Source organism: Schistocerca nitens, chromosome 1 (assembly GCF_023898315.1).
Source record: "Schistocerca nitens isolate TAMUIC-IGC-003100 chromosome 1, iqSchNite1.1, whole genome shotgun sequence".
In the NCBI taxonomy this organism is placed as follows: Eukaryota; Metazoa; Arthropoda; class Insecta; order Orthoptera; family Acrididae; genus Schistocerca; species Schistocerca nitens.
The window spans coordinates 69,584,862-69,598,899 of NC_064614.1; positions in this window are offsets into that span (position 1 = coordinate 69,584,862).

Below are 14,038 nucleotides of genomic sequence, written 5' to 3' on the forward strand. Positions count from 1 at the left end.
GTGCATTTTTAAGAGTGTAGGCAGTTGCTGAAAACGGAGATGATACTATTGTAAATATTGTCATATTTGTCATTTAAGATGGATTCTGGTTGTTTCATTTGATGTTTGTATATTTGGAGTGTTTCAAGGATGTCTAGTTTTCTGCCTTTTGGTTGGATGTGTAGGATGCTAATACTTGTGTTGTTAACATGGTGTTTTGTTTCATGCAGTTGGGTAGCTATTGCTGATGTGTGATATTTCTTTTTGTTTTTTAGTGCTGCCATGTGTTCCTTGAACCTCTTCTCAAATGACCTGCCTGTCTGGCCTATGTAGAAGCAGTCACAGTCCAAACATTCAATTTTGTACACACATGCGTGATGAAGTGGGTTTCGTGTGCCGATGTTGTGGGGTAACTTCTGTCCAATCTTGTTGTTTGTTGTAAAGGATAAGCTTACGCCTTTTCGTTTGAAGACATTGGCAATCTGGTATGAAATGTTACCCAGAAAGGGGACTGTATGGAAGATGTTATTTTCTTTTTGTTTTTTGTGTTGTGGTTCCTTTGCCATTATTGAGTGTTTTAGGGTGTCTACTATGGAGCTGTTATAACCATTTTCAATAGCTGTTTGTTTTATTATTTCAATTTCTTGATCACATTTTTTTTCTGAAAGTGGTAGCTGGATAGCTCTATTAATCATGTACCGTAATGCTGCCACTTTGTGTGCTGCGGGGTGGCAAGAGGAGTTGTGGGTTGTGGTATGTGTTGTGGTAGGCTTCTGCTACAAACAAACAGAAGGTCTGGAAATGGGCTCAAATTTTTCCGGATTGCTAGCAGAAATATTTGTAAGTAATCTTAAAGACAAAATCCTGAATTCCAATCACCACCTCCTCAAAAACATCATCTACTACAACAGATATTTCAATCAAAGGCACTAAAGATGACATCAGTGACTTGAATCAGTTTTTCAACAACTCCCATGAAAACATAAAATTCACAGTTGAACACCAGAAAGATGACAGTATAAATTTCCTAGACCTTACCATTAGAATAAAGAATAACAGACATCAGTTTGAAATTTATCACGAAACATAATTCAGCGCATTATTATGAGCGCATGTACAGAGAGGCTATCGAGATTGATAAAAACCATAATATTTTAATAGGAAAGAGGTAGGTGTTAAAATGGATGTCAGCGTTGTACCAGGAGTGATGATCGATTATTTTCAATCGAGAATGCTGGCATTGTCAGAGACAGTCTCATAGCCGACGTTACGTGATGGACAGTGGCACCCTCTGTACTGCCTATGTAAACAACGCTTCCTCGAGTTCTCTTTGCAGTTAGCCCCTTTACCTCGGAGGATATCACCTGCAGTCGGAGGTGAAACGTCAAGGGGAGAGTTTTATACATCGACGACGGCCTATCAGCCCAGAAGTTTTAAGTGAAGACAATATCGGCCGTGAAAGCCTACACTGTATGATCAGCGTTCAGTATGTTCTAGGCATCTGCTGTCAACGCCGTAGCAAATGCAAGGATAAACGTGATCGTAGCGAGATTTTTAGGCAATTTCGATTCCATCTGTTTCGAGATGCCATCGCTGATTGTGGTGGTAAGCGACAACTTATGCATAAATGAGCGATAGACATAGCGTGCACGATATACTCGTACGTTTCTTTTAAACGGAAATCACGCGCATGCGAGTACCGCAACTGTCTCTCGGAATCGTCAAAAATATAATCCCCGTCCGGGCCTCACATGCGCGAACCGCCATCGTTCGTGGATCGGACTATAGTAGTCGTAAATCCATCATAAAAATATGGAGTGAGCAACAACGGCCAGTCGAACTGTTGGAGAAATACATACTATCAGTAGTTATTTATGGAAACTTTATTTACGCTACTAGTTTCAAGGCCACATTAGCGCCTTCTGCAGGCCGTATTACACCCCACGTCGGGAGTGTTCCATGCGTACTGGGGGGCTCAAGAAGACGCCACTATGACATTGAAACTTGTAGCCTAAATACGTTCCCAGAAATAACGGCTGATGGTATACATTTCTACAATAGAAGTGCGTTTCAACAGTCAGTTGTGAGCAGGCGTTGTGGAAAACTTGACGTGAGGCTGCAGTGTGTCAACAATACTGTGTCAAAAATCTCAAATGGATCAACATCTCTGTATGAAATGTTCAAGAAATCCTCCAGAATATTTTGAAGGAGAGAAAAGAGTGTGCCAAGTTTGTCCAGTACACTACGGGAACAAAAATAACGAATTTTCGGAGCCTGCCAGGACCGCACTGAAATGCAAAACGTAGACTACTCCTTTCTGTAGAAAATCATCTTGGGTGATGAGATTTAGTGTTACCAATACAGTGTGCAGAAGCTGACACGATGGGTCAGCGCATTGAAGAAACAACAGAAATAGGTGCCAATGTATCAAGCGAATTGAAGAACATTGCGAACAAGGAGTTTTCTGACAATTTCACATTATTGTGTTAACGTTCTGTACATTGTACAGCGATACAGATGGTCGTACCGTAGGTGCAACCACAACGGAGGGGTACTTTTGAGAGGCCAGACAAACATGTGGTTCCTGAAGAGGGGCAGCAGCCTTTTCAGTAGTTGCAGGGGCAACAGTCTGGATGATTGACTGATCTGGCCTTGTAACATAAACCAAAACGGCCTTGCTGTGCTGGTACTGCGAACGGCTGAAAGCAAGGGGAAACTACAGCCGTAATTTTTCCCGAGGACATGCAGCTTTACTGTATGATTAAATGATGATGGCGTCCTCTTGGGTAAAATATTCCGGAGGTAAAATAGTCCCCCATTCGGATCTCCGGGCGGGGACTACTCAAGAGGACGTCGTTATCAGGACAAAGAAAACTGGCATTCTACGGATCGGAGCGTGGAATGTCAGATCCCTTAATCGGGCAGGTAGGTTAGAAAATTTAAAAAGGGAACTGGATAGGTTAAAGTTAGATATAGTGGGAATTAGTGAAGTTCGGTGGCAGGAGGAACAAGACTTTTGGTCTGGTGATTACAGGGTTATAAATACAAAATCAAATAGGAGTAATGCAGGAGTAGGTTTAATAATGAATAAAAAAATAGGAGTGCGGGTTAGCTACTACAAACAACATAGTGAACGCATTATTGTGGCCAAGATAGACACAAAGCCCATGCTACTACAGTAGTACAAGTTTATATGCCAACTAGCTCTGCAGATGATGAAGAAATTGATGAAATGTATGACGAGATAAAAGAAATTATTCAGGTAGTGAAGGGAGACGAAAATTTAATAGTCATGGGTGAATGGAATTCGCCAGTAGGAAAAGGGAGAGAAGGACACATAGTAGGTGAATATGGATTGGGGGGAAGAAATGAAAGAGGAAGCCGCCTTGTAGAATTTTGCACAGAGCATAACTTAATCATAGCTAACACTTGGTTCAAGAATCATAAAAGAAGGTTGTATACCTGGAAGAATCCTGGAGATCCTAATAGGTATCAGATAGATTATATAATGGTAAGACAGAGATTTAGGAACCAGGTTTTAAATTGTAAGACATTTCCAGGGGCAGATGAGGATTCGGACCACAATCTATTGGTTATGAACTGCAGATTGAAACTGAAGAAACTGCAAAAAGGTGGGAATTTAAAGAGATGGGACCTCGATAAACTGAAAGAACCAGAGGTTGTAGAGAGTTTCAGGGAGAGCATAAGGGAACTATTGACAGGAATGGGGGAAAGAAATACAGTAGAAGAAGAATGCGTAGCTCTGAGGGATGAAGTAGTGAAGGCAGCAGAGGATCAAGTAGGTAAAAGGACGAGGGCTAATAGAAATCCTTGGGTAACAGAAGAAATATTGAATTTAATTGATGAAAGGGAAAATATAAAAATGCAGTAAATGAAGCAGGCAAAAGGGAATACAAACGTCTCAAAAATGAGATCGACAGAAAGTGCAAAATTGCTAAGCAGGGATGGCTAGAGGACAAATGTATGGATGTAGAGGCTTGTCTCACTAGGGGACAGGAAAATTAAAGAGACCTTTGGAGAGAAGAGAACCACTTGTATGAATATCAAGAACTCAGATGGCAACCCGGTTCTAAGCAAAGAAGGGAAGGCAGAAAGGTGGAAGGAGTGTATAGAGGGTTTATAGAAGGGCGATGTACTTGAGGACAGTATTATGGAAATGGAAGAGGATGTAGATGAAGATGAAATGGGAGATAAGATACTGCGTGAAGAGTTTGACAGAGCACTGAAACACCTGAGTCGAAACAAGGCCCTGGGAGTAGACAACATTCCATTAGAACTACTGATGGCCTTGGGAGAGCCAGTCCTGACAAAACTCTACCATCTGGTGAGCAAGATGTATGAGACAGGCGAAATACCCACAGACTTCAAGAAGAATATAATAATTCCAATCCCAAAGAAAGCAGGTGTTGACAGATGTGAAAATTACCGAACTATCAGTTTAATAAGTCACAGCTGCAAAATACTAACGCGAATTCTTTACAGACGAATGGAAAAACTGGTAGAAGCGGACTTCGGGGAAGATCAGTTTGGATTCCGTAGAAATGTTGGAACACGTGGGGCAATACTAACCTTATGACTTATCTTAGAAGAAAGATTAAGAAAAGGCAAACCTACGTTTCTAGCATTTGTAGACTTAGAGAAAGCTTTTGACAACGCTAACTGGAATACTCTCTTTCAAATTCTGAAGGTGGCAGGGGTAAAATGCAGGGAGCGAAAGGCTATTTACAATTTGTACAGAAACCAGATGGCAGTTATAAGAGTCGAGGGGCATGAAAGGGAAGCAGTGGTTGGGGAAGGAGTGAGAGAGTGAGACAGTGTAGTAGCCTCTCCCCCATGTTATTCAATCTGTATATTGAGCAAGCAGTAAAGGAAACAAAAGAAAAATTCGGAGTAGGTATTAAAATTCATGGAGAAGAAGTAAAAACTTTGAGGTTCGCCGATGACATTGTAATTCTGTCAGAGACAGCAAAGGACTTGGAAGAGCAGTTGAACGGAATGGACAGTGTCTTGAAAGGAAGATATAAGATGAACATCAACAAAAGCAAAACGAGGATAATGGAATGTAGTCAAATTAAATCGGGTGATGCTGAGGGGATTGCATTAGGAAATGAGACACTTAAAGTAGTAAAGGAGTTTTGCTATTTAGGGAGTAAAATAACTGATGATGGTAGAAGTAGAGAGGATATAAAATGTAGACTGGCAATGGCAAGGAAATCGTTTCTGAAGAAGAGAAATTTGTTAACATCGAGTATAGATTTAAGTGTCAGGAAGTCGTTTCTGAAAGTATTTGTATGGAGTGTAGCCATGTATGGAAGTGAAACATGGACGATAACCAGTTTGGACAAGAAGAGAATAGAAGCTTTCGAAATGTGGTGCTACGGAAGAATGCTGAAGATAAGGTGGGTAGATCACGTAACTAATGAGGAGATATTGAATAGGATTGGGGAGAAGAGAAGTTTGTGGCACAACTTGACTAGAAGAAGGGATCGGTTGGTAGGACATGTTTTGAGGCATCAAGGGATCACAAATTTAGCATTGGAGGGCAGCGTGGAGGGTAAAAATCGTAGAGGGAGACCAAGAGATCAATACACTAAGCAGATTCAGAAGGATGTAGGTTGCAGTAGGTACTGGGAGATGAAGAAGCTTGCACAGGATAGAGTAGCATGGAGAGCTGCATCAAACCAGTCTCAGGACTGAAGACCACAACAACAACAACAACAACAACATTGTACTAAAGTGCAGGGAGATTACGTAGAAACCTAAATATTAAAACCATTACATTAACTTCTTAATTTTTATTAATCCAGTATCGAAACTTTTCGGACTGTCTGACTATGTACACTGTTTGTCACAACACTAAGTCAGATCATGCTTACTACAGAATGAGTACTTAACTCGTATCGTACCTATTAGGAATTGGTATAAACGTTGTACTTAGGTACTGATTCCTTAGTAAGTATGGTCTGAGTCACATTTAGTAACGATGGTATTTTGACCAACATTGTACATAAGAACATACTTTTTTGGTAACCATGTTCTGAGGTTGGTCATTAGCCAGCCAAAACTGGTAATCGGCTACTTTTATTGCGATCAGGATTATTAAATCTTTTAACCAGAAATGATATGTTAGTTTCTGTGCTAATAAGAACCACCGCAGGTGTTCTAAGGCGACCTGTGGGCGCTTGATGATGTTCATCGAACGGAACAGCTGCGCTGGCTCTTAACGCTGTCAAAAATCTATCGGCTGTGGAGCCCAAATGATGAGCACATATGCTGTTGTACTTCCCAAATTATAACATATCTTCATCGTATTGATTGTGAGAGTATCACTTATATATCTTTGCCGTTATTTCATTCGTCTCCTTTTTTTTAAGAAAAAAAAACGATGGAATTCCGAGTCCCTCAAACTCATCTTTCTTACGTCAGACATAAGTACAAGATACCTGTGTTTTAACTCTGAAGTTAAATGCTTATACTTACCATTATTTCGGCAGAATTTGAGATGTGTTGAATGTAGTGCACTCACTCACGAAACACACAGGAGGGATAAGGGTACCACGTAATATTTACTACAAACATTACTGATAATACAAAGAAAACACTGATTAACTAAAAAGGGGATAATCAAACGGTCGTCAGCCTGCTAGGGAAACGAATCACCAGAATCTTAAGAAAGGCAATGGCAAAGAAATTTTAACAAATAATCACTGATGTGGCAACAGAAGGTTGTCACGCCTTTCCACAGCACAACAGTTCACAAGAAAAGAAATAAATCAGAAAGCACGGAGTTTGCAGTTACTTATTCTGAAATACTACAGTTTGGACGTAAAGTTAAATGAAATTACTGTTTAAAAAAATGAGTGGCTTAACTTAAACGCTGTTATGTAAAGACATGACTTTCAGTTACCTCAGTGTAAAGTAATACAAACTTTAGAAAACAGCAAGCAATTTACTTTTGATTATTGAAAGACTGGATTGAATTTACTTTAAGCAAATGTGCAACTGATTTTACTTTTAATAGAGCAACAGTAAGACCATACCATGCCAGCAGAAGTCACTCGCTAAGCTAAATAAAGAATAAATGAAATGTGAACTCTTAATTTGTGTTGTATTTTTAGTTATTAGTTTTGCCAGTGAAATTTTACGTTACTTTAAGTGAATGAAGTTAATACGCAAAACTGCAAATTAGTTGAGCCTCTCTAAATACAGAATAAATGAAATGTGAACTCTTAATTTGTGCTGTATTTTTAGTTATTAGTTTTTCCAATGAAATTTTACATTACTTTAAATGAGTTAATACGCAAAATTGCAAATTAGTTGAGCCTCTGTTACGCAGTACAAGAATGAACAGTCACTGAGGGAGAAAAGCTAGACTGAAATTGGTCATTAGCAAACACACTAAACTGCCAGTAATAGTTAATCAATTTTCATATTCTGGCAACAATCGGTGACTACATGGAAAGGAAAGAGACCCTGCTTGGCAATAATGTCTGAGGACAATGACAACACAGGTGCTCTACAAGTTTTAACTATTGCATGATATTATTCAAGTTAGTCTTACTTTGTGAAAGAAATGTAACTGGGTAAGGCTTCTAAATTCCTATATCTGTGAGTTAAGTATTAACGATGTAACTGTGCGGACGACGAAGGATGTAGCCGACTAAAATGCTGAGCGGCCTCAGGTGCTGCTGCTGCTGGATGAGAACCCCGAGTCGTCTCCAGAGCCACGGATGGTTATGGGACAGACAATTACAACTGCAGCTTCCACCGCCTGTCCACTCTTGCCGTGGTGTCAATAATCGTAGGGTAACGAATCAGGCGCGTCTACATTGGCGCAAGCATAGCTGCATACCGCGTCTGTGCAAGAGCACAACAAACACCCCCGCACTCTTTCATCAATCAAGCCGCTATGCCTCCCTCTGCTGGCAACCCGACAGAGTCTCTCCATACGCAAACGTAAACAAAGTTACTGGCGCTGGCATTTCGTTGTTCCTATCGATACGTTTAAATAAAGTTCCCTTGGTTACTACCGAGAAATTTACAACATCTTCGTTATAATTACAATCGATTACATACAGTCAGAAATAAATGAGCTATTACATTGGTTACATATTAAATATAGTTTCTGTAATAAGGCTTATACATTCAGAATCAGAAGTACAGTACAAGTTATCAGTGGATATTAAACGGGGAAATTTTTTGAATGGTAGAGAAGGTATTTTATATTTTTTCGGTGTTACAACCTATCCACGTTTGTCTGTAGTACCGCATTTTAAGTTGCAGTGTCACTTCTCCGCTGTGAAGCATAGGTGCAGTGATGTGATGAATACGCGCCACCCCCGTACTGTCGCATGATTAATCACTTCGTTTATCTTAGAGCCTGAGTCAGAATCGCCTTGCATTCAAAGTCCGATTTTTTCCTGCTGTCCAGTGATCTCTTCGTATTTTACTGCAATACCACTCAGTCGCATATCATCCAATTTATTGATACCCAATGGCGATTTCTGCGATAATACACAGAGAATCAGCTACAGTGAGGAATTTTTTCCACTAGAGCTGATTTTAAAAATATTCCAAGTCATTCCCTATCCCCCTGCACCTCGTGAGGTCTGTGTCCTCAGTGAAAAAAAAAAAGGCTCTGAGCACTATTGGACTTAACTTCTGAGGTCATCAGTCCCCTAGAACTTAGAACTACTTAAACCTAACTAACCTAAGGACATCACACACATCCATGCCCGAGGCAGGATTCGAACCTGCGACCGTAGTGGTCCTGCGGTTCCAGACTGTAGCGCCTAGAACCGCACGGCCACCCCGGCCGGCTTTCCTCAGTGAACCTTAGCAGTAGAATTTAACAAACTACGGGATATATTACAACAGGTCGCAAGTGAAATGGTACTCATGGATCTGGAATGAGTCCCAAAATATTAGACATAATTTCATTTAAAAGATAATAACAAACTTGTCATAAAACATGTAAACGTAAAATACATTGAGGTGCATACGATAATTATTATGCCATTATAGCCAAGGGTTATCAAAGAGAAATATCTGTTAACAACATTGGTCACCTTACTGCACTGAAGATGAACAGCTGTCTGATTTTAAGTAATGCACCATTTTATACTATTGATAAGAAAGGAAGGATCTAAAGTTTTCACACAATTATGAATATTGGTTTTACAAAGGCTATAGAACGTAGCAATTTGTGATTTGTGATAAACTAAAGGTTTATCCTCAAGTTTGTTTGCTTATCTGTGCAGCAAGTTGGAGCTGAGTAGAGAGCACTACAATCGCTGTTGTAAAATGGCGAGAACAAGGCGTAGTCCGTTCTGTGGCACAACGACACAAAATCTTCAATTACTACGCAGCGAAATTTTCGAAGGTAATACGGAAGAGTAGCACCTGATGGCGTAGTTTTTCTTGGTACATGAAGTTTAAACAGACCGGCAGTGTGTTGGATCTTCCGCGAACAGGGTGGCTTTATATCAGCAACCAAGTGTAACAGCTGTGGAATGTGCGTTTTTACGAAGTCCTTCCAAATCTCCTCGACGCGCAGGTCGTGATTTAGGGATTCCTAGGACCACAGTGCGGAGAATTCTACACAACTATTGCTCCTGCACACATATAAGACATGCGTCACAACCAGATGACGGAACTCTGCGAGTAGCGTTTCTGATTTAGATATTGGCACGAATCGACACCAGCGATGAGTTTCTTCAACGATTTTATTTTTCAGATGGGGCTACTTTCCACATATCAGATAAACGTAACATGTATAATTTGAGGAGATTGGATTCGGAAAGTCCACACATTTCCTTACATCACGTTAGGGAGTCCTCTAAAATGTGCTGTGGTTTTGCCGAAAAACCTGTAACAACTAACATCTACCTTAAAATGCTACAGCAGTTTGCGAAGCCGCATGAGAGAGACTTAGAGCCTGATTTTATTTTCCAGTAGTGTGATGAACCATCGCATTGGGGATTGCACGTTAGAAATTTTTACTTAATGAAACATTTTATGAAAGCTGGATTGTGCGTCAAGGTTCCCCTGCCTGGACTGCAAGATAAACAGTATAACGTATTTAGATGGCTTTTTATGGGGCTACGTAAAGAACGAGATTTACACTTCACAAATACCTGATCCGGATAATTAAGAGAAAGGACAACAGATCCGTCACTTGTGTTACGCGAGGAATGTTGTCAAACTTATAAGTTTATTGACATGATAACAATCATTATGATTTATTCTATCACTTGTCACAAACCACAAATTTATAAATGGTACAGTTATTGTAAAATAACTATTGACAGCTGTACAAAGACTCTGGGACCACCCTGTATATACACGTCAGTTGGTTCTACTAAGAAATTCTTTATTAGTTTAGAAAGAGTTGACCACCGAAAAATCCTTTAGGCTCTTCAGCTGAACTGTATTAATAGTTAACATTTTATTGCTGCTGGAAAGTTATTGAACTGACCTTTTAGTTCAAAAGAGATTTGCTATTTCTCAAAAATTTTATAACAAAATAAATACGAGGGTTGGAACTTAAATAGTGGTAGCTATTTATTCACAACCAATACAAAAGAGTTACATGTTTTGTAAGAACTATGCCCCTTACATGAAGTCATTAAAGATCACTTAACTCACGTTGAGCCAACAGTAGGGCTGAACAAAATGACTGACAAGGCACAATACATCTTGTAGAGGGTATAGTATGGACGTATTGGAATAATTAATGTCGGGTGATGGTTTTAAAATAATTCACATTACATTCAAACTTTGTGGAAACGAGTCGATTTACTGGACGCTAGTTTACCCCAGGGAAGTATTTAGAGTTGACCGTGGCCGGCTGGGGAACGGCGAAGGGAAGTGACAATAGGCAGCTTAGGGCGGCTCAAGCTCTGAGAAAGAGGTAACGCGGCGCGGCCTCCAGCCGCCTTAAAATGTGTGACAGCATGGGTGGTTGACCCCGACCCCATGCTGGTGCACCGGGAAGCAGAGGGAGAACTTGTACACCTGGTGATAAATGTCCGTCGTCCCGTTTTCAGGGAAACATGCGAGAAAGCCGCGCAAAGCTACGGTGGAGCAGTCAACAGAGGTCAAAATATGCGTGTTCGTGACTATAACAACTTCACGCTGAATTCACGGTCCGCAGATTCTGAAGTAAATCAGGTGAAGAGCGACAGTTGAGAGGAAGGGAAAATTTGTGGGAATTTGTTCACTTCCCAGAGCAGGCATTGGTCGGTGCTGGGAAGCGACGCATAATTAACGCGACTTGCGCTGCAATTGGCGTAAGTGATTTTGCTGGAGGGGAAACCGAGGCAAAGAGCAGACTGTGAGAAGTCCCCGTAGAAGTCTTCCGTTCCCAGCTTGCCTATAATCCGGACGTGGCGTTCTTTACTCAGCTTGCCTGAGAAAGAGTGAGCGTCTCTGCAGTTTAGGACTTAGCAAATGGAACGATTGAGCTTGGAGATGGGAAGTTTTGGTTCAGCTATGTACTGAGCAAGATAGCTAGGAGTGAATAGACGAGCGCAGCCTTGCAGCACCACGAGGTCGGACGACGTCTGCACAACGACGCCGGTCCGCCGCGCTGTATTCGGTGATATTACGCCCGGTCCGGCCACTGATTAATTTGTAGGATCACGTCGGCAAAGTTTCCACGAGGGTTTCGTGGGCCATGTATTGTAGAATTCTTCTCGTACTTCGCATTACGCCTGGGTCAGTCGATAGGAATTACTTTTGATTTATCGCGCTTTAGCCACGCAAACGCAATTTATTACCACTGCCTATTAGGAGAGTCATGTAATGTGATGATTGAAAGTCATGAGTTAAAATAAATCTGTGCTAATCGACTGCATCTGTTTTCAATCAAGTAGTAGAAATCCCAAGTCATTTTCTTAATTAATTTTATGTTCAACATTTGCATCTGGTGTTCAATAACTGAATATAACATCCAATCAGGAGTCACAGGGCCTTACTACTTACTTTGCGTTATCCGACATTGCGGCAGTTTTGCACTCTCTGTTGATCTGTAAGTCAATTACCTGGGGTGAACACACCAAAACCAGATAAGTGACGGGTGGGGTGTTACAGTTTGCATCTGTTACTGTCCCCAGCGATGTGGAAGGCGTAGTATACCGTTAGCAGAGCCTGTTCTGTTGACGGTGCGAATGGAGCGGTCTACTGCCTGTCGAATCTGTGAAACAGTTCGGAAGCGAATGCCACGAAGCCAAATCTTGAACGCCAATGCAACGAATGGGGTCATTATGGGTCGCCGCGAAAGTCGAAAATGCGTCAGAGCCCCAGTACCGTGAAAGTTATGGAGATTCTCATGTGCAGCTGTGATTGTGTTAACCTAACGCACTACGTTCCTCCACGGCAGACCGTCAATGCACAGTATTACTGTTCGTTTTTGGAGAATCAACTGCGACCAGCTTTGCGAAAGAAGCGGCGACACTTTCTGCACAACCCACCCATCATTTTGCACGACAATGCGCGGGCGCTAAAATCGCAAGTTGTGGCTGCTATGTTCAGTCGATGGACTGGGAAGTACTGTACCATCCACTATACTCGCCGATCGTAAGTCCTTGTGACTTTGATTTGATTCCGAAGGTGAAGAAACCACTTCGTGGCATTCCCTTCAGAACTGTGGCAGAGATTCGACATGCATTAGACCGCCCCATTCACAACATCAACAGAACAGGCTCTGCTAACGGTATACTACGCGTTCTACCTCACTGGCAACAGGTGCTACACAACGCTGGTGACTACTCTGAAGGACAGTAACAGCTGAAAACATGTAACTCTTTTGTATTGGTTGTGAAAAAATAATTGCCATTATTTAGGTTCCCACCCTTGTATGTTGGGAAGCAGTATTTAGTGAGGACTGTATGCTACAAGAAGGTATAAGAAGCTGAAAAACAATATGTGGTGCTCAAAAGCGAAAACTTTTGATGACTTCTGTACCAGGAGCTAAGAATTTTGACTGCTTCCTCACATTGTATTTATTCCCTCATGAATATTGTTGCAAATAATCCACCGCATTTCAAGAAGCACAGTGATAAACGCAATTTGAGTACCAGATAAAAAAATTACGTTCAGTACTTCTCATTATGGTTGTGTTTGGCACACAAAAAATTGCATAAAGCTGCCACAAAAAAGTTTCATCGTTTACCCAATAAAATGAAATCTCTGAGGGGCAGCGAATTTAAATTTGGAAAGAAACTAAAAATATTTTTCATCGCCAACATCTATTTCGCAGATTAATTTCTGCAAGGCAGCGCACGGTACCAATATGTTGAAAACAGCCGTGCACGGAAAAGTGATTTTTCAAGGGGTCGTATCTCAGGTTCTATTGATCACAGAGGTCTGGGATCAACTGTATGGATACCACTTGTCACAGCGAGCGTTTTTATACCTAACGGAAGAACGGGCATACTGTACCATCCTAGCCGGCCCGTGTGGCCAAGCGGTTCTAGGCGCTTCAGCCTGGAACCACGCGACCGCAGCTGTCGCAGGTTCCAATCCTGCCTCGGGCATGGTTGTGTGTGATGTGCTTAGGTTAGTTAGGTTTAAGTAGTTCAAAGTTCTAGGGGCTGATGACCTCAGATGATAAGTCCCATAGTGCTCAGAGCCATTTGAACCATTTTTTGTACCATCCTAAAGTACATGGTCAAAATTGAACCATTACACACTTCCTCCAACCCATTCAAACTGATCAATTCGGTTAGTTATTTTTTAATTGATAAGGTGCAAGATGGCTCCAGGCGGCTTATAAAAGCTCTATTCGTGCACGGGGGATTTTGGAGAAACCCCGGAAAACCATATTTTTGGGTATAAAAGGAACCAATTGTGGGAATGACAACTCCTATAATTTCTGTTCATGGCAATCGTAGAAATTTTTAAAGTATGTCCTTAAAATGACGTTCTCGGGGAACTTCAAAACATTTTTCAATACCATTTCCAATTACCGAGATCCTGATATTCAGAATAGCGTACTTATACAGAAAACTCCAAAAACCGGTTTTCAGTCGATATT